Below are 20,103 nucleotides of genomic sequence, written 5' to 3'. Positions count from 1 at the left end.
GAGCTAGCTCTCATAAGGGTTTCACCCCTGCCCGGAGCTGTGCACCATCCCTTTCCAGCCCCAGCCCTCTGCTTCTCGTGTCCCTCGGGACCTGCCTGCTTCTCCTCACCTTTCTTGGCCCTTCTGATCCTTTGGTGTTGGCAGTCCACAGAGATGTGCCCTTCGAGATCTTCTGTCGTGTTTATAAACATCTCCTGACTCAAGGAGTCAGCTCTGACCACTTAGCAGATGCGGGTCTACCCTGATGCCCTTCAGGGTTTGACATCCCTCCTCTACCCTGGATGTGAGTCTAGCCCCTTCGGGTCCCATATGGAGCTTCACTCCCTCACGCACTCCAATAGAGTCACAGGCGCGCGCACACTTACCTGCGCATTCACACTCACTCCCTCTCGTTAATGGGCCCCTCCTCCTGGCTTCCCTCTAGTCATCTGATACTCTGCCTGCCCAGGGCCCCTCATGATCTCCTTCCCAATTCCTCTGTCACCACCACCGACCTAGGCCTTCTTACTACCCCTGTAAACTCTGGCCATAGCCTCTAATTCAACCTCTCGTCTCCAGCCTTTGGCAGTCAGCACCTCACACTCCCTCTACTCAGAAACCCAAATGCAGCCCAGACTTGCTCACTGGCATTCAGTCTCTCCATGTTCACAGCCCAAGTCGTCTTCTCAGCCGCATGGCCCACCATCCCCAACCTCTACTTGTCACGTGCTTCAGACAAAATAAACCCCAGGTACTTCCCCCAGATACAACCCTCACTTCCCCACTTCTATGCCTTTGCCTGTGCCATACTCTCTTCCTGGAATGTCTTCCTTCCCCCATCCCTGCCTATCAAAAAGCACAGCCATTTTTCAAAGACTGGCCAAGGGACCACTCCCAGAAAAAGCTTCAAATTCTGGATAGGGACGCCCTCGGGGAGGGAGAGGGGAATGGGCTGGAAGAAAGAGAAAAGGACTCAGCTCTGTGTATCATCTATTTTGTCTATCATCCATCTATTTTAAAGGTGAGTGACAAAATGTTAAATTTAATTTTAACTGGTTTTTGTTTTATTAGTATACATTAACCATATTTCTGTGCAGTGTTTTTTTTTTTCACTCTAAATATCGGACACCTCCTTCCTGCAGCTTCTAGTGATCCTTCAAGTCAGCTGCACTCACTGTCTCTCCCTTAATTCCCATATACCTTGAGCCAAGTTCTGTCTCCTGTAATCATCACCTGGGTGGCTGTCTGATTCCCGGATACTCAGGAGCCATGCCACCCTCATCTTTGTCTCTCCCACAGCACCTAGAAAAGTGTTTTGCACCCAGTGGATGCTCAACCAAGCCACTGAAATCCAGTCTATACGGGCCTTCAGATCCCTGATGAGTTGTAAAAACGTTCTTCCTTTATCATTTTTACTTAAAAGAGTCTCTATTTTGTATGCAGAAATAAACAAAGAACACCCAATAAGAACAAGCAAAGACTACTCATTCAGGGCTTGCAACAGCACAGGAGTCAGCCACCATCACTTGCATTTTGGCAGAGACTCAAAGGCAGGCAGAAGAGTGGGGAAGCTTTACAATAGACAAAAGGAAAGGGTTCATGTGGGCCCTGACTGGAGGCTGTGGGCGTAAGGAGGCTGTAGGAGGACTCACTGGAAGCAGGCATCTTATGTGATTGGTTAGGATGAAAATTCAGCTTCCTCTGACTGGGTCCTAAGTTGGAAGTGGGGACAAAAGGAAACTCTGTTATTAATTAAGTCCTGGCCATTTGACGCCAGTTGTTATAGGGGTTGTTGTTTGTTCCTGGATCAGCTACTAGGGACAGCAACCTGACTTTCTACAAGTCTGACCTACAGGAGTCTGGCTTCCTCGGCTGGTTGTTGTAGATAATGAGTTGGTTTCCTGGGCTTGTGGCTGCGAGTTGTGGATCCGAGTTCTATTTTTATAGATGGTTTGACCATTATACACTTGTATATTCAATTCCCAACATGTTTTTGCAAGTTATACAAATAAGTGTGTTTCATTTTAAATCTGAATATTGCATGGTGCTGTTAGTTGCTTTTGAGATTTAATACCCTCAACAGTAATAACCTAATCATTTTATTTATTTAAATCCAATATTGAAGTATTTTTAAAAATTGATCTAAATGGAGGGAAAATAGTTCTTAAAGTCATCATTGTTTGCTGGAAATATTACTCATTTAGAGCCAGAATCCCCAAGTTCAAATTCCCATGGTCTACTAGCTTTGGTGACCTCAGGCAACTCACCTGCCCTCTGAGCCTCAGTTTCCTATTCTGTAAACTGAGGGGAATAAACCCTTACAATCTCAAAGAGCTGCCCTTGGGATCAAAGATGATATTTTATTAATGTACTGTTTTTGTGTGTGTGTGTGTGTGATAGCTACATAATGCTAACAACAAAGATATTACAAAGAAGTTACATATTATTAATAGAAAGTTCTCCTCACACTGACCTCAAGGTGTATTATGTGACGTTGGGGTGGGGAAGGAGCTGGAGGAGGGTAGCAGGGACTGAGTAAACACAAGAGTTTCATCTTGCTGGTAGCATATGGAGACCAAATCCATGAGGTGAAGAGGTGAATAACCCACAGGTCTTCCAGAACACACACACCCTGTGTACCTTTCCCTCAGAACCAATAACATAACAGAAGGTTGCAATCTTAACCGAATCTCAGGCTCAAACCCATTAACCCATCACTCACTGAACAAAGAAACAATGTACAAGTGAATCAACACACAAGACCAGACAATCATATTGTTAGTTAGTTGCAAAGATAAGAAGGTCATAAACACCCCCCACAATTAACAGTTTTTCTTATGGGGAAAAAGTTGGGACTTTAGAATAGATGATGGTTATTTTCTTCTTTATACTTGACAGTTGCCACATCTACTACAATTGAGCATGTTTTTTTTTATAATAAAATCTCAAAATATTTTTAAATATTAGAAATCTGGAATATAATCAAGAATACACAAATAAATACCAGCTTTTTGCACATAAAAGTAAACGTCATAAATTCAACTTTCAAATGTTCACAATGACAGTAACTAATGTCTGTTAAGTCCTGACTCTCTGCAGTGTTTGTAGAATTTTATATGAATTATCTTATTAAGTCCTCACTGTCATTTCTCCATTGTACAGCTAAGGAACAGGAACCACAGAGAGGTAAAGACATTGCTCGGAATCATACAACCAGAGATTCAAACTATGCCACCCGACTCAAGAGCTATTGCTGTTAATCATTCCACCCTACTGCCTCCCAGACCGCTAATTTAAATGAATAACTATGGTTTTCTGGGAGTGACCTTAACCATCTACTAAACAGAGAACCACTGGCTCAAAGAGGCTTCAACTGAAAAAACCAGAAAGTGATTTAAGCACACCGTGTTCTGGATCACGTCATAAGCAGCTGGGTGCCTACCCACTGAGCTACTGAATCTTAAAATTTACAATTTGATTTACGTCTTATGCAAATTAGTCAGAGTTCCCCAAAAAACTCTGTCAGTCAATCTATAGTAATTTCACTACACTGCAGGTTTAGCAATTGTCCAGACAAGACCAGACCAGGCGTCCAGAACAGCAGGACTGGCCTCCCAGCTCCCGCAGCAGCAAATAGCCCAGATTCCAAACTCCTCCTTCCAGAAGGAGGCTGCTCCCGGGCTCAGGTTGGGCAGAGAGCCTCACTCACTCTCGTGAGAGACCTGGGTAGTCCCAGAAAGACTTCATTAGGCCAGTTTGACGGCTGTCATCCCCAGACCCCCTGACCCCTAACCCTCAGGTGACCCGGAAGTGCTTGGTGCCCACAGAAGCTGGGCTTTCAAGCTCCGAAGGCCTGCAAAATGTTCGCATAGCTCATCCTCTTATTTTATTGGGGTAAGTGAGAGGCAAAAAGGTGAGGCCATCACTAGGACGGGGTTTCTTCCCTGGACAAAAGAGAAATTCCTCTCCTACCTCTTACCCTTGCCAAGGAGGCACTTCCCATAATCCACCAGCTGGCCCTTCCCATCATCCCCCCGGGAGGGGTTTCCCATCATCCCCCAGGGGCGGTTTCCCATCATCCCCCAGCAAGGAGCCTGCGCAGGTAAGCCCAGCGGGGAGAAGGGAGGGGCGAGGCTGAGGGGAGAAGGTGAGGGGCCACGGTTCCCTCGCGCTGCCTTCCTCCAGTAAGAAATTTTTTTTTTTACGTCTTTTAAATATAAATTAGAGAGACCCACCTCTCTTCCCCTCCCCCAACAAAAAGAACGAGTAAAGGAAACGCAGTCAGGGGCTGGCCGTGGTTCTGCGCAGAGGCGCGGCAGGGTGTCTCTTGTGTCCACGGTGGGACGCCGGGCGGGGAAAGCGTCTCGGAGCCCCCTGGGGCCGCTGCCTGCCTTCCACACCTTTCTGACCACTTCCAAGCTGGGTCTGGGCTGCCTGGCAGTTGCCATGGCGACTGGCTGAGTCCCTGAGCCCGCGCTGTCTGGACCATCCAAGACAACGCAGAGAAGAGGCCGTAAGAACTGAGGCAATTCAGGAAAATGAAAATAGAGTTGTTGTTGTTTTTCAGTTTGTAGCAACTATTCAGAACAAAAGCAGACCTTGACCAAAATGAATTCAAGCGCATCTTAACTGTAGAAATGTGAGGCTATTTACTAAACTACTGTATTCTTACAAATTGAACTGTTACGTATATGCACATATATAAACGTATACTAACAGATGTGTAGATATAGATTGATGTAAAAACACAGGAATTGCCATTTATTTATTTATTTATTAAATGGAGATATTGAGAGTTGAACCCAGGACCTTCTGCATGTGAAGCACATGTTCTACCCCTGAGCTATATACCGTCCCTACCCTACCCTGCCCTCTCTCCCACCCACCCCAACTTCTTTTTTAAAAATAGAGGTTTTATGGCATTTAGTAGGTAAGAGTAAGATTCAGATTTGAAATCCTACCTCTGTTTGCTTCTTTCTGAAGCTAGTTTGTCCATCTGTAAAATGGAGGTTTTAGTTAACTGCCCTTTTAGGGCTGTGGTGACGTTTAAATAAGATGTTTATAATGAGCTTAGCACATGCCTAGCATACAATAAGGCACATGGTAAATGTTAACAATCATCATTAATGATTATGTTGTTGTTACTCAGCACTTGGTAAATGTTAGCTATTATTATTAATAATTATGCTGTTGTTCATAGAATAACCAAACACGTTTTGTCTATCAATAGGTCTTTGGGGAAGTTTTGACTCCAGTTTATCTTAATCATTTCCTGTTGTGTCTTCCTGAAGAGGATCAACTGCCAAAGATAGTTCAGACAGGTAATTGTGACGACTGGAAGTTAGTCTGTGAGAAACTGATTTTGTTTAATGTTTATATTCATTAGCACTAATACACATGAGGGTGGGGAGAGACAGAAGTTTCTAGAAATATACAGACAAGTAGATTCTTAGGTGTAAGAAGCTTTTTTAATTGAGGTTGTGTCCCATTTAAAAGTAGCAACCAGTGAGGAAGAAATAGACACACACACAAGGACACACCCCTGCACACCTGCCTGAGTTACACAGTTTAATGGAAGGATACTGAGAATGCTTTTGTCAGGAAAGGAAAACAAATTCTTTTCCACCCAGGTAGTGGGATTATTCAGTATTCACCACAACCAGTGGGTAGACAGGTTAGTGGAGTCAGCCGGGTGGAGACAAGCGACGTCAGGCACTTGGGCAGACAGGCATTTCGTGTTGGGCAGCAAGCTCTGCTCCCCTCCCCCTCCTCACAGTACAGTGCTTGGCACGTAGGAACCACTCAGCCAGGTAAGCTTGTCATAGTGGTGTTAAGTAGCAGTTTGCAACAGAATTGTACTTTATGCAATATTTGGAAAATTTTAAAAAGAATAAAGTAGGAGGGTGGGTGTAGCCCAGTGGTAGAGCTCATGCTTAGCGTGTGCGAGGTCCTGGGTTCAGTCACCAGTACCTCCATTAAAAAAAAGAAGAATTAAAAAAAAGATGAAGTAGGGGGATATAGTACAGCACAGTGGTAGAGCACGTGCTTAGCGTGCATGAGGTCCTGGGTTCAATCCCCAGTACCTCTGTTAATAAATAAATATTTTTTAAGAGGTAAAGTATATACATTTTTCATTCTTTTTTCCTTCTAGTTCATGATCTTTTTTTTTTTTTTATTCTCCTTAAATCAGATTCCATTTCCAGGGGCTCTCTCAGTACATTAGTTAAAAAAAACTATGGCTGAGTGTGTACTGGGTCCCTGGATCATATACTAGGGGGCTTTGAGGAAATGAGAAAATTATAGACCCATCTGGGGCAAATTTGACATTAATCCATGCTGTTAAAAAAATTACCCCAAACTATGATACATAATGACTACATGTTAGTCCTTCATTCTAAAACGGATGTCATTCCTCCCCAGTGGTTGTTTCTGCATTTGATATTACCCATGACCTTGCTGTGGCCAGTGGTGATGGTGGGAGATCACACGGTACAGGGGCCGCACATTCCAGGGCCTAAGGATGGGTCTGTTTCTTTGAGCAAGGAGCAGGGGAGAAGGCTGCAGGCTGAGTGAAGCATCCACCCCTCCCAGAATGAGGCTTACCCTGCCCACCTTGCAGGAAGTCAGAAGGGTCAAATAAGATAATGAGCCTGAAAATACTCTGGCAGCACCAGGTGCTGTAGATGTAATGTGTATATTTAACTCACTTTTAAAAGTCATTGATTATATAATATTTGATGCATATGAAGAATACACGTTCACGTGTGGCAGTGATGGAGCAAACTCATGCAGTGAACACCTGTGAACCTGCTCCCCTCAGAAGGAGATGAATGAGGAAGTGGAGAGAATCACCACGAACATCTGAGCACGTAGGTCTCTGTCCGCGTCTCAGACCCAGCTCTGTAGCTCAGTTATGTCGAGTGAGGAGTTCCTGGGCCAGTGGCACAGAGCCTTAAGACTAAGCACCTTGGAGGGGGAGGGCAGAGCTCAGTGGTAGTGTGTGCTCAGCATGCACAGGGTCCTGAGTTCCATCCCCAGTCCCTCCATTAAAAATAAATAAATAAACCAATTACCTCCTCCCTCCCAAAAATGTAATGAAGTTTTTTTAAAAAGGGTTTTTAAAAAAAAACGCTGAATACCCCCTCCCACTGTGTTGTTTCAGAGCACCGGCCGGCCAGGCCCCGCACTCCCCGGCGGTGAGGGCTGCTGCCCCCTCAGCGGAGGTAAGTCATTTTTCTTCTTTGCTAATTTGTTGGGCAAAACCACATCTCCTAGTGCCTTTTCTTTGTATTTCCTTGATTATTTGTGAGGGTGAGCGCTTTTCCCAGAGGCTTACTCTTCACCTGCATTAGCTGTTGTTAACTGTTTAGACCCTGTTTCTCCAGGACACCCTCACAGATCCGTGTGCGTTCTCTCTGAACTGCAGTGCCCGTGTTCTCCACCTGGGGACAGTTCTTTAGCACCAGTACCTTCCCTTGGTGTCCCCTCCTTGGGGACGCCTTTCCCAGCTGCTTCAAGCCGCTGCGGACCCCTCCACTGGGCATCTCCCTGCTCGGCTGTGACTTGCGTTTTCAGATCAACCTCCCTGAGCGCCCCCAGGCCTTGACCCCGCAGTCCAGCACAGAGCCGAGGCTCGGATTACTAAAAATTAGTGAATGCCCTTGGCAAATTGGGAACCTACAGTAGAGCATAAAGAAGAAAGTGAAAATGACCAATGACGCCACCTCCCAGGGACGGCGGTGCAGGCGTCTGGTCCTCCCGGGCTTTTGAACACGGATATATTTGTGCTTAACTGAGTCGTTTCATTGATCACATGCTGGTACCACTTACTATCATGTGGTGAACGTGTCCAAACTTCTTCATAAGTGTTTTAAAAGACTGAATGGTATTTCACCTTAAGGACATACCAAAATTATCTTGACTCAATCAAAGTTTGATAAAGAATGAGTAGAAATGTTTAATACCAGTTTGAAGGAGGTAGGGGGCACTACGTGAGAAGATTGTACTCTGTTGAGTTATTAAGAAAACACTGTTTCAGGTGTCCTTTTTGATTCCTTGTTGCTCCCTGCTCTGGGACGCCCGCCCAAAGCCCTGTCTCGGCTCTGGGCACTGGCCCTTCCTCTGTGGCTCTGGCATGCCTGCTTGCTTTTATGGCTTGCTCTCCTCCCCAGGCCTGGTTTTTGATGATCTAGCTGCTAGAACAAGCCTCCAAGTGGTTGTGGACCAAATACAGTTGTCAGGAGAGCTCACCAAGTCATTTCTCTCCCCCTTCACAAAGAGGAGAGTCAGGAAGGTTGTAAACCAGGCTGGTAGTTTCAGGTTTCCTAAGACTGGCACCCACGCCATCTGAGTGCTGAGATGCAACACAGAAAAGAACTGGGCTGGGATCTGCTCTGGTCCACACTAGGCCCCTGGCCATCACCTCTAGGCAGTGCTGGAACCCGTCAGCTTAGTCCTGTTTATCTGTTGCACTGCGTACAGAGTCTCAGTGCAGGGACCCTGATGGTTTTCCTAAACAGAAGAATGGAAATGTAACGATGCGCATTTATTAAGCAAGATCAGTTTGGTGAAGACAACTCCAATTCCTTTGATTGGTTCCCTTGTGTTTGATTCATAAAAATCATAACATAGAAAATGCATGCTTTTTTTCCCTTAAAGAGTTTTTAAATTGTTAAACCAAAAAATATGTAACCTATAGCATTGAGGGGGGTTTTTAGATTCTGTGGCTTGAGGTTCTCTGCAGTTTTGTCCCAACTAGATAGCGAGCTCCGGAGAAGGGCACCCGCCCGATTCATCTCTGTCACAGGGACAGTGTCTCACAGGTCAGAGCACTCAGTGACCCGCCTCAGAGGAGAAGGAGCTGAGGCACAAAGAGGTAGAGAGTGTTCCAGCGTGACACATCCAGTAAGTGCGGCGTCCGCACAGCAGGGGCCGCGGGCAGCAGGGGATTCTGCCCTCAGCTTGCAGGGAGAGCACGGGCCGCAGGCGGCAGGCTCCACTTCGGCGCCCCCCACGTGACGTGGCGGTCCCGCGGCCTCTCTCTGAGGCTCCTGCGTCTGCCAGCAGGAGGGCCGCTGTGATGCACAGGAACTTTGCGGGTATATTTGGTTTTAAAACCTCTTTTAACTTTATGCCACATAACCAGCCCTTAACAGAAGTTATATTAAAGATGAGGAAGCAGTGAATCAAACTCCATTTTTTTAGGAGAAAAATGGCAAATCAACAAAATAAGCTGATAAAAGGGACTTTGTAGCTCTCTCCTACCATCAGCTCCCAGCATGTGTCCTCAAATGACCATCAGCTCCCAGCATGTGTCCTCAAATGATTACACATTCACGCCAACTCATATGCACGCTAACTCATATTCACGCTAACTTGCCGTGCTTTCTAGTAGTGGAGCAGCCGCGGTGTCTTGCTCTGACTCACTCTCGTGGCTGGTCAGTCAACAACCAAGGTTTAATGAGTGTCTCTGATGTGCCAGGCTCAATTCCAGGAAGGATTCACTGCAGGACAGAACAGGGGGTAAATTTCTGCCCTCGTGGAGCCCACATCCTGACACACGCCCTCCTGCACCCACTGGTCAGCCCTGGGGAGTCACAGCAGGAAAAGAGGTGCTCAGGAGAGTGACGTGGCATCTCTGGGGTCCCCCAGTGCTAAGTGTGGAGTCAGCCTTTGAGCCTGCATCTTCAGATCCCAGGCCCCCAGCTTTCCTGCCAGGCCACGATACTCTGTGGGGTCAGGGCTGGCGTTCAGAAAGATGATCCCAAGTGACAGCACAGAAGAGATACCACAGCCAATAAATTGCATTTATTACTGAGTTACATGAGTCTGGTTTCAGAAAGATTTCAGTTTTAAGGATGAAAAACTAACGATTTCAACCATAGGAGTTAATAGGGGAACTAGAAAACGTAGCTGCCTGGAGGAGCCCAGGGCCCGGCCTTCCTGTGACCGCGGTGAGTGCCGAGGTCATCAGTGTAGGCTGTTGGGGGACTGTCCCCCTGTGGTGAGCAGGGCAGATTCAGCCGACGGGGCGAAGAGCCTCCTCGTGCACGGCCAGAACTTCCCCGGCTCCATGCTGTCTGGGAGAAGATGGGTGAGCGTGTGCTAAGGTTTGGTAGAGAGGACATGAGTCCAGTTGTCCCTTGGTTTCTGTGGGAGTTGGTTCTGTGTCCACCCACCCCCACCTTGGCAGGTACCTAAATCCAAGCACGCTCAAGCCCCTTATGTAAATGGTGTTGCATTTGCACGTAACTTACACACATCCTCCCATGTACTTGAAATCTCTAGATTACTTACAACACCTAATGCAGCGCAAAAGCTGTGTAAGTGGCTGTTGGTGTGTGGCAAGTTCAAGTTGTGACTCTGGAGTTCTCTGGAGTTTCTGTCCAAGTATTTTCCGTCCATGGTTGGTTCAATCCAGATGCAGACCCCGAGGGTACAGAGGCCCCACTGTAGTTACACCCTCCAGGCTGTCAACATAGTGCTTAAAGCAAAAGCACCCTCTCTTCACAGATCATCAAACACAGGCCCAGAGGGAGCTGTAGAGCACGGCCCCTTGGTGTGTGACCCCTTGGTGTGTGACGCGTGTTCCGCCACACCACACCTGGGCTGAAAGGGCCTGAGCCTTGCTGGAGGCCTCATACACATTTCCAGCCTGCATGCGACACGTGTCTGCACCAGCTCCGCTGAGGGGGTGACTCCTTACTTGGTCAGCTTCCTGCTTCCATGTCCCTGAGCTGCTGCTCACCTGTGGGCTTAGGACTTGGAGGAATTTGCAGCAGACAGGCTCAGGCGACAAGTTAGCCGCAGAGGGGAGCTCAGCTGCCAGAACGCTTGGCCAATGGGAGAGTAAGCCCCTGCCAGCGCCCTCCACTGCCCTGCCAGAGTTCGGGTCCAGCTACTCCCAGAGACACTCAGGCATTTTCTCAGTGACCACTCCCCTAACTGCAGTACAGAAAACGAGCAGGAAAGCTCTCCACTGGGAAACACTGCCAAGGGGTCTGGAAGCAGGGACAACTGCCCACCTGTCTTGTACACATAGTTTGCTCAGGGCCACCCTTGTACACAGGCTGTTGCCTTGGTGTTATCTCGTGATACTTGCAAAGCAGCTCTCTCCCAGATGCGTCCTAACTTAGGCATCACAGGCTCTAACATCCTACCACTAACAAGCCTTTGCCTCGGCTGAGCACAGCTTTCTGCCTTTTCTCTTTACGTTAATATTTATTTTTATTCTACTTGGAAATATACAACTTTGTCCCTTCTGCACCTCATCTCACAGCCCAGAGGCAACTGCTTTCCACTCCTAGTCTCTTCTCCATGTTTCTAAAGACTGTGAGTTACTGCGATTTTTGGTCCTTTTAGCCCTCTTCTATGCCCGCTCCTTTTGGAGATGTGACCCCGCTCTCTGACACCCCCTCCCACTTCCCCTGTGGGAGATTCTAAGTGCTGTTCCAGGCTGCTGCCTGGGCCCTTGGCATCCGGGCAGAGAGCCGTTGGGGGGACCGAGTTTCATAAATGAGTCAACCAGAGTCAAATCAAGAGATCTGCAGCCTGAGGCAGCCCGTGGTCTGGCCACCTCCTCTCTGGGCCCCTGGGGACCCAGCAGGCCTGCCCCCGCATCCTTGATGGCATGTGGCTCCTTGGCGCGGGGACTCTGGTCTGCCTGGGATACAGGACGCACTCACGGTAGGAGGCTCTTCGCCCTGCTCGTTTTCAACATTAGTGAATGAAGGCAAAACTCCCTCACTCGCAGGGTGAGCGCCGCATAGTGCTAGAGTTCTTGCTTTTTGATCAGTGGAGATGGAATGAGGCTCCTCTTCTCCATGGTAAGTAACCGTGTTCTGATGTTACCTTTCCTTATCTCTCGAATCACATTTCATGCTTTTATGCTTTCTAAGCTTGAGGCATTTTCTTGAGCTCTGCAGCCCAGCATCCTCAAAGCTCCCAACAGGAGACCTCAGCCCTGCCTCCGTCTCCCCAAGAAACCTCTGCTCCTGCCTGGACCACGCACCCCCCCCACCCCCGCCCCCACGCGCGCCTCGTGGTTTTCCTGCAAAGACGGAGCTTCTTGGCCAAAGGTCCTTTTTTTCAATCTTATTTCTCATTGCAACCCCTGCTCCTAGCACAGAGCTCCTTCTGCACATAATAGGTTCTTATTCTTGGCACCTCTTTTCCAATAGGTGTCAGAGTTGACGCTTTTGTAAGACCAGGGAAAAGGAGTGACTCTTCCCTGCAAGTTGGGGGCTAGCAAAAAGCTGACCCTCTCAGCTGGCACTGCCCACCTGTTTGTCCTCTGTCGGCGCCCCCGGGGCTCACAGACACACTGGCACCACCTTGCTGATTGGCACAGAGAGAAGTTCATTATCCCCTCGCCTTCCTCTCATCTCTGGGCAGTACCTGCTGCCCTCCCCCTAGGTTCTCAGCCATTACCCTGACTCCTCTCCACTTCCCTCGGACACCCGCCTCTTCACTTCAGCCACTGACTCTTCCTTCTGCAACAAAGGGAAGATGCGTAAGAACTCTCACCTCATGCCTTCCCACCTACAGACTCGTTGCAGCCACACCTGCCCTTCCCGCCCTCCCTGCTCCAGCCTGAGGCTCTTTCCTCCTCATGTATTTTGGATTCCTTGTCTTTCTGCCTCTGAAGGGACATGTGTCATTTAAGCACACGGCTGCCTTCCTGGGCGCGCCCACTCCCATCCTCTCTGCTGCTTCTTCAGGACCTGGGTCTCCTGGGACAAGTGGCTGAATCCAGGTCTGGGGCAGCAGACGAATGGGATGAGCTCGGGACAGCCTGTCACACTAGAAAGCAAGGACACTATCACAGGTGCCAGGTCCACGTCGGAAGGACTCAGGAGCCAATTAGAAGAGCCTCCCACTGGCCAAAGACGGGCAGATGCGACTCAGTTGGGGGAGTAACTGGAGTGGATCGAAACCCAGCAACTGTGACTCAGGCCACTAGGGCAGAGGCCGAAAAAGCAAAACAGGAGCACACTGTTGACCTTTGAAGATAGTGGAAAACCAGCTCATCATTTTGAAAAGTGGCAAAAAAAAAAAAAAGTAATTCCGTACTTACCTCGCCTTTCCAATATGAAGTGTACCTCAGCTAACTAAATCGCTGGTAGAAGAGGTTTCTCTTTAGGGCAGCGTGCGAGCAAGTAAATAAAAAAGAAACCATGGGACTACGGTGCCACGGGTTCACGGCTTCTGCCAGTTCTGCTTCTGAAGAGTTAACGAGCTTAGGCAGCTGACGTCTAATGCCACAGAAGACGACCACTGCCTCGGGTCAACCCGAATCCGGCCGAGCCTCTGGACCTTGCTGCCAGTTTTAGGAAATACAGGGGGCAAAAGGATATGTTTGACCATGTCATTAAGATGGAGTCAGCGCAACGCAGAGTGTAAGAAGCTCTGTGGGGAAAACGGCCTGGCCTCTGCGACGACAGAGATGCGGGTGGACCTCCAGAGGGAGAGGCCCAGGAGACACGTGCGCCGCACAGGTGTGGGCCGTCTGGGTCCGCATCTGAAAACAAACAGAGAACATGGAGAGCCCACTTACAGGACAGTCGGGGAGGCAGGAACATGGGCTGGGCATGCGATGCTCTTCTGGAGTTTTCTTGTTTGGGGGAGCCCTGACGACGGTACAGTGATCGCGTTTGGAACTGTATCTTTTAGAGATACACACTGAAACTTTACAGATGAAATACTATGGGATTTTCTGCAAAATAATCATAGGGCAGGAGGTGGGTCCAAACAGACAGGAAACAAAACTGGCCACGCATGCTCACTGATGAAGCCGGGCGATGGACACCTGGGGCTTCACCATAGTGTTCTCTCGACTTCTGTACATGCTTGAAAATGTCAGACATTTAAAAATATCTTTCCTCCTCCCTGAGTCCCTCTCCAGCTTTGGGCCTCTCGCTTCCCCGGGCACAGCCAGCCTTCCTGAACTGGTTTTCTGTTCTGTGTGGCTTCCTCTTCCTCATGGGACCCCAGTGGTCTGCCATGGGACCCCAGTGGTCTGCCCGCCCACCCCAGCCCACACCCATGGAAGCTTCAGTCATGATCTCCAGGGTGAAGCCAGTAGACCCTGACTGCTTTGCAGCCTCCACCTCCACAGCCACCCACCTTGTTCCAGAAGCACTGCCTTCCTTGGGGTTCCTGGACATCACACTTTTCTGGATTTTCCCTCTGCTCCATCCATAGCTTCCAGCCCCTCCTCCCTGCCCAGCCCTTAAACGTTGGCACCCCTGGGGGTTCAGCCCTAGTCTCCTGCCTGGGCAAGCTTTCTACCCTCCAGCTGCCAACCGCTGTCTGTACCAGGCCCCCTCACCAACCTAGGATTCTTCCAGAGACTCCAGACCCACACACCCCCCAGTCAGCATAGCCACTGAGAGGTCCCACGGGAACCGAATGCTCAGTGAGTGTGAATTAATCCTTTGCCCCGCTCTGCCCCTCAACTCTGTGTGCCCTCTGTCTGCTCCTTCTTTCCATGAAGACCCACCATCCACTTAGCTGCCCAAGCCTGGGTGTCATCCCGCCTCCTCCCTCTCTCTCACCGCCTTTCTCTCACCTCTCAGGCCTTCCTCAGATCTATGCTCCCGGACAGCGCTCTCTCGGGCCTGGATTGCTGCCAGAGCCCTCGGCCCTCCCCTCCCCACTTTCCCTGCACTGTCACCGCTCCCCAGACCCGCCTCCCTGCGGGTGTTGTGGGCGTTTGTACACGTGATGGTACCTCCGCGCCGACCACGTCCCTTCTCTTCCCCATGCTCTTGGCCAGCTCCTGGTATGCTCCTGAGACGTCACCTCCTGTGACCATCCAGTCTGGGCCAGGTGACCCTCTGTTGCACTCCGCATGTCCGCATCGTAACGTGTAACACAGCGTAGTGACTGCTGGTTAGCTGTCTGACGTCTCCGCCCGCTGGAAGCACTGTGCGGGGAAGGGGCACGCCTGTGCCGGTACTGCCCTGTGTCGGCGGGGCTCCCTTGGCTTCCACCTCCCTCCTCGACTGGACCAGTCAGAGGGCAGGAGGAGAGGTCGGGCTGCTTATCCCAGGGGGCCACAGTCTGACAGCAGCTGCTCCTCTGCCAAAGGCCCACTCCCGTCCCACGGTTCCCTCCTGCGGCCTCAGCACTCCGAGTTCCCCTAACGGCTCACTGCCCTGGCCTCTTCAGGCCTGGGTGCCTTCCCTACCACCTTCTCGAACATATATCGCCTTGTAGGGTTAAATAATGGCCCCCTCCTGCCCCACAAATGCGTGTCCTTCCCAGAACCTCAGAATGTGACCTTATTTGGGATAGGGGCATTGCAGGTGTAATTAGTTCAGTTGAGGTCCTCCTGGAGTAGGGTGCACCCTCAATCCAGCATGACTGGTGTCCTTGTAAGAGGAGACACACAGACACACAGACGCACGGAGAGAAGACGTGTGAACACAGACATGCAGGGAGAAGGCCGGAGAGCAGCAGAAGCAGACGCGAGCGAGGCGTCTGCAGGCTAAGGGACGCCACGGACCGGCAGCAGCACCGGGAGCGGGGAGAGGGGCACGGAGCACAGTCTTCCCGGAGCCTCCGGCACGGCCCTGCCACCACCCTGGCCTCCATCGCTGTGAGACCGTACATTTCCACTGTCTGAAGTCACCTGGTTTGAGGCGCTGGTTACAGCCGCCCCAGGCAGTGAACAGAAGTCGCGTCCCCGTGCTCACGTCACTTTCCCTTCGAGGGGACCAGCCTGTTCTTCACGAGCCTTTTGCTCGATGAACTGTTCAAAGGCAAGGCCCCTGCTGACTTTAAGGCTCAGTGCCTGGCACGGTCTGGCCCTCGTTGGCCCCCAGTACACATCTGCCAGATAAGAGTGTTTGTGCCTTTCATTTGGTCTACTTCGCTTTTTCTGAAATAAAATAAATTCAGAGCAAGCATAGAAGTTTCAGGATAAAGCAGAGGCCCGCCCAGGCAGGTGTGCGCAGCTGGCAGCCCCAGGTCTGGGCCCCCTGGGCTCATCTCTCTGGAAGCCTGGCCAGCACTCTGTCCACGGCCGCCTGAGGGCACGCCACCACTGGCCCGCATGCTTGTCGTGAGTTTGCGGTACTGGATGTGAAAAGCTCCACAGGACTGGAAATGCATTTGATTCTCACAGGAAATGTCAATATTACATGTCGGAAGAAAAAGAAGAGTGTCAGATTCCTAAATATTTCAGCTGTTGTGAAATGTGTGTGATTGAAAAAAACGGCTTTCAAGTTTTCTACCTGCACAAAGACAGTGTCTCGATGGTGACGTCCCCGCTGTCCCCTCCGTCCTGAGCTTGTGTGCAGCCGTTTCCAGCATAACTACCTTGTATGTTTGTCTTACAAACATACAAAGCACTCACAAGGTTTCATCTCAAAACGGGGACCGTTTCAATTGGAAGTTTCGTACAAAATTACTATCTCCCCTAACATATTTTTAATTATTTCTTATAATCATACAAAAGGTTAATATAAAAATATTATTATTTTCTAAAAGGTTGATATTTTCATCTTTATAAAATTAAAAGATGAATTTTTTCAGCAAATATTATATAGACCACCTCAGGACCCTCTGGTCTTCCCCAGTGGGCCATGCAGAGGTCGCCGTTTCCTAGGTGAGAAATGGGGTGGAAACGTGGGGTACCCTGTGCTTTGTCCTTCCACGCCTGTCCGTGCAGTTGGCCAGTGTAGATGAGCACCTCCCGATCGGGGCAGGACCCCGAGAACCCCTCCAGGCCCAGGCTAAGGGCCAAGAGAAAGGTTTGGAAATAAGTAGTCCTAGTTCACTGTGGGAAGTCGGGACGAAGAGGTTTCTGCAGTGCCCTGGAAACGCGGTGAAGATTGCCTGAGAGAACAGAGAAGTATTTGGCCTGGGTCTCCAAATTTGAGCTCATGAGGAGAGGCTGGGGTCAGGAGGGCCAAGGCAGAGATACCAACTCAGTGTGCAAGAAAGCACGTGTCTTAGAAACTAACGTGCTGTCCTGAGCTTCTGTCATGAAGCCAAGAGTGGGTTCAGGTGTTGTTCTCTAGCTGCTAAGGACTGGGGCTCATTCCTGATCCAGTGGGGGCTCTTGAAAGGTTTTCATCAGGAACGACAGGTCTGTCTGCTCTAGGAGGGCAGCTGAAGGCCCTGGAACGGTGGTTACCTGAGGGAGAGCTCAGAAGAGGGGAGGCTGATGCACAAGTTCAGGGTGGGAGGAGGAGCCCGAGCAGAGTCCCTGCCAAGTGCCAGAGCAGGGCTAGGCAGGTTCTGATCACCAGGAATGGAGAGTGAGGAAAGGGAGGAGGGCTACCTGAAAGAGGAGGCCTGGGGAGAGAGCTCGCCAAGGGGAGGGAGAAGTCAGGAGGGAGAAGTCAGGAGGCTCGGGCCGTTCCCCTTGTAGGATTTCCTGTGGCTGAGCTCAGGGCTACAGGGAGGCCCGCTGGTCTCCCTCCTGCGTGGAGAACGCTTCTCAGAAGCCCGAAGAAGCGGTGCCTTAGACATCCAACTTGCCAGCGGAAAAGGATAGCAGGGTGTTTGCAAAACAGAGCAGGGCCCTTAGGGGCCCTGAGAGGCCTGGCGGGGAAGCCCGGTACCCGCTGGGATGCTGAGGCACACGCTCCTGCAGACCGCTCTCCAGTTTTAACTTGGAGCGGGCAGCGCGGGGGGTGGGGTGCAGTTCTTTCTGGAATTTATTCTGCAGAATGTTTCCGCCTCACTTGTTACTTGGAGGGAGGTACTGTCCTGGGAGCTGGGCACCTGGGCTGGGTTTGGATGCCGTATCTACTGTGGGTGCTCTGCAGATACCCCAGGAGAGGAATCAGGCTTGGAGGGGTGCCGGTGCACAGGGTTAGTTTTTGGCAAGAACTGAGCATAGCATTCAGAGAACACTTTCTGGGGTGAAATGGGAACTGTTACTGCACCAGGAAGGGTTCTTCCAGTTCAGGTGACCAGAGCCGGCTGCGGTTCTCCAGCATGGCCACGTGAGCTGTGTGTGTCGCACACATGAAAGTGTGCTAAGAGATGGTCCGCTTAGCCTATCGTGGGCCCCGTTTTTCAGTTAATAGAGTGTTAGTCTCATGAGCCTGACCCCTAAGAAGAATAAAGTCCTGGAGGCCGAGGCAGACGCCCCTTAGCGCAGGTCCCTTCCCGGGAAGCATCGCAGTGCCGCTGTTGGGAGGGACCTACCTTGAGGACAAAGCGCCGTTGGGGAGCTCCCCTTTGGGCAGTGGCGAACATGCCAGTCCGCCCCGGGCACCCGCAGGCAGGTGCGGGGACGGGGACCGCGGGGAAGACTCCCGAGCGGCGATGGCCTGGAGCCCCAACAGCCGGCGAGCGGGCCGCGCCGCTCCGCGTGGGGGCGCCCCGGCCCGGCGTCCCCGGGCTGCCTGGGACCCTGGGCGCGCTCCGGGGCCGCGGGAGGACCGGGGAGGGGACGCGCCGGGGACGGGCCGGAGGGGGAGGGGCCGAGCCGCCGCCCGGCCGGGCGCCCCGCGGGCCGCAGGGAAGTGAAAGGGCCGGCGGGGCCTGGGCGCGCCGCCCCAGGAAGTCGCGAGCAGGAAGCGCCCGCGGCGGCCGGGCCGGGCGGCGGTGTGCGGGCCTGGGCGGCGCAGGTGAGGCGCGGGGACCGGGACGGGGCGGGGGACGCGGCGGCGCGGACACCGCTCCGCGCCTGCCGGGCGGCCGGGCCCGGGCGCAGGGGCCGCGCAGCACCTGCCACCGCGGGCGGCGGGCGGGGATGCCGTGGGGCGGCCTTCTGCGGGCTGCTGGCCCGTCTTTGTGCTCGTCGTGGGCCGGGGCCGGGGCCGGGGCGGTCCCGCGCTCCCCTGGCTGAGGGCATCTTTGCAGCGAGGGGTCTAGAGGAGCGGCCGGGCGGCCCCAGACCCGGCAAGCGGAGGCAGGGGAGCCGGTGCCGGGCCGGCAGCCGCCCACCGGAGCCCCGGGCAGGGGCGAGCTGAGCTGTCCTGCCGGGTCCCCTCCCCAGCCCGCCCCGGCCGCGGTGACAGCGCAGCCGGGGATCTAGAGAGGCGCGGCGCGCGGTCGGCTGGGCGGCGGGGACGTGGGCGTGCCCGCCAGGTCCACCTCCGGGGACCCGCCGGCGGGGAGGAGCCGGCGCAGCAGCCGTCCGGGCGAATCGAGCTCCGGCACCTTGGGCCTTCGGGTTGTTTGTCTGTTGCGCAGCTCATTCCCGGAGCCCGTGAGCCTCTTGGCCAACACAACTGACAGCGTCCTTCTGGATTTACAGGACTTAAAGCGTCAGAAAGTCACCCAGCCTCTGGGCACCAACCGTCAGGCTCCTTTTTCCTCCTTCTCCCAGCCTCCTGCCCTCCCTGCCTCGGCGGCCACGCTGCTGATCCTGGTGACCTGTGACCTAGGCGTGGGAACAGGACACTGGAAAGCCCCTTACTCCACCGCCAGGTTTGAATTTCTCAAGGTGGAATTCCGAAGCCGGCCTTTCCTTGAGTCTCCCTGAGCTCACTGCCTGGAACGTGCCCACCTGCCCTTGGATTTGAATTGTGTGCAGTTGTTTGAGCTGGTAACTGGATTAGATTATTCTCCCCCGTTGCTCCTTCTTCAATGTCTTTTAAGATCAACCTTGTCAACCCAGGGCTCTAGACCTCCAGTGTTTCACCACGTAGTTTTGGAACTGCATTTGCAGGTTCTGTTTTGTGCGCACCGCCTTGAGGTTCTCTTTGTTGGTGGGACAAAGTGGTACAGATGGAGGGTCCCTTTTCGTGTGTAAGCCGGGGAAGGAGGTGGTGGCTGTTGTCATTAACCTTTAATATTGCCTCGAGCCTTTAAAGCACAAACCACAGAAAGTGTTTTCTCTAGAAGGGAAGTTGTATTCTCTCTCTTTCTCTGCAAAAAGAAAAGTGCATGAGAGCTTGTTTGGGAAACATGCATCTCCCCTGCCCCTGTTGCCTCAAAGTAAGATAAGATGCACTTTTAAAGCTTTGTCTTTAAGTAGATTGTTTAAAATATGCTGGGGCTGCTTTGGTTATTTATAGCAGCGCTTCAGTTCTGGGAAGGCCCTCCCAGCGTCACTCCCATTGTTTGCTTTTGAGTCTCATCTTCTCCAGCAGGTACACGGCACTCTTCCCCAGGCAGTGTGCGAGGGTGGGGCCATCTCCCTCTGGTCGTTGCACT

The 20,103-nt window shown here is 51.7% G+C and overlaps 1 protein-coding gene across 11 annotated transcripts in view; it reads left to right on the top strand.

Moving 5' to 3' along the window:
- The window catches only part of SLC37A1 (solute carrier family 37 member 1), a 79,374-nt gene that overhangs the window by 719 nt on the left and 58,552 nt on the right, over positions 1-20,103 (top strand). For 4 of the 11 annotated variants that reach the window (XM_074348884.1, XM_074348771.1, XM_074348837.1 and 1 more), the window contains exons 1-2: positions 18,412-18,569; positions 19,202-19,492. The gene's annotated coding sequence lies outside the window, so the exon portion shown is untranslated. Of the gene's footprint in view, positions 1-5,209; positions 5,301-7,141; positions 7,203-18,410; positions 18,570-18,768; positions 19,493-20,103 lie in introns of those variants that run through there. The other 7 variants (XM_074348566.1, XR_012501166.1, XM_074348509.1 and 4 more) reach the window with 7 other exon arrangements.

This window comes from Camelus bactrianus, chromosome 1 (assembly GCF_048773025.1).
Source record: "Camelus bactrianus isolate YW-2024 breed Bactrian camel chromosome 1, ASM4877302v1, whole genome shotgun sequence".
In the NCBI taxonomy this organism is placed as follows: domain Eukaryota; kingdom Metazoa; phylum Chordata; class Mammalia; order Artiodactyla; family Camelidae; genus Camelus; species Camelus bactrianus.
Note: the sequence above shows the minus strand (reverse complement) of the source record. Positions and strands in the feature narration are given on the sequence as shown.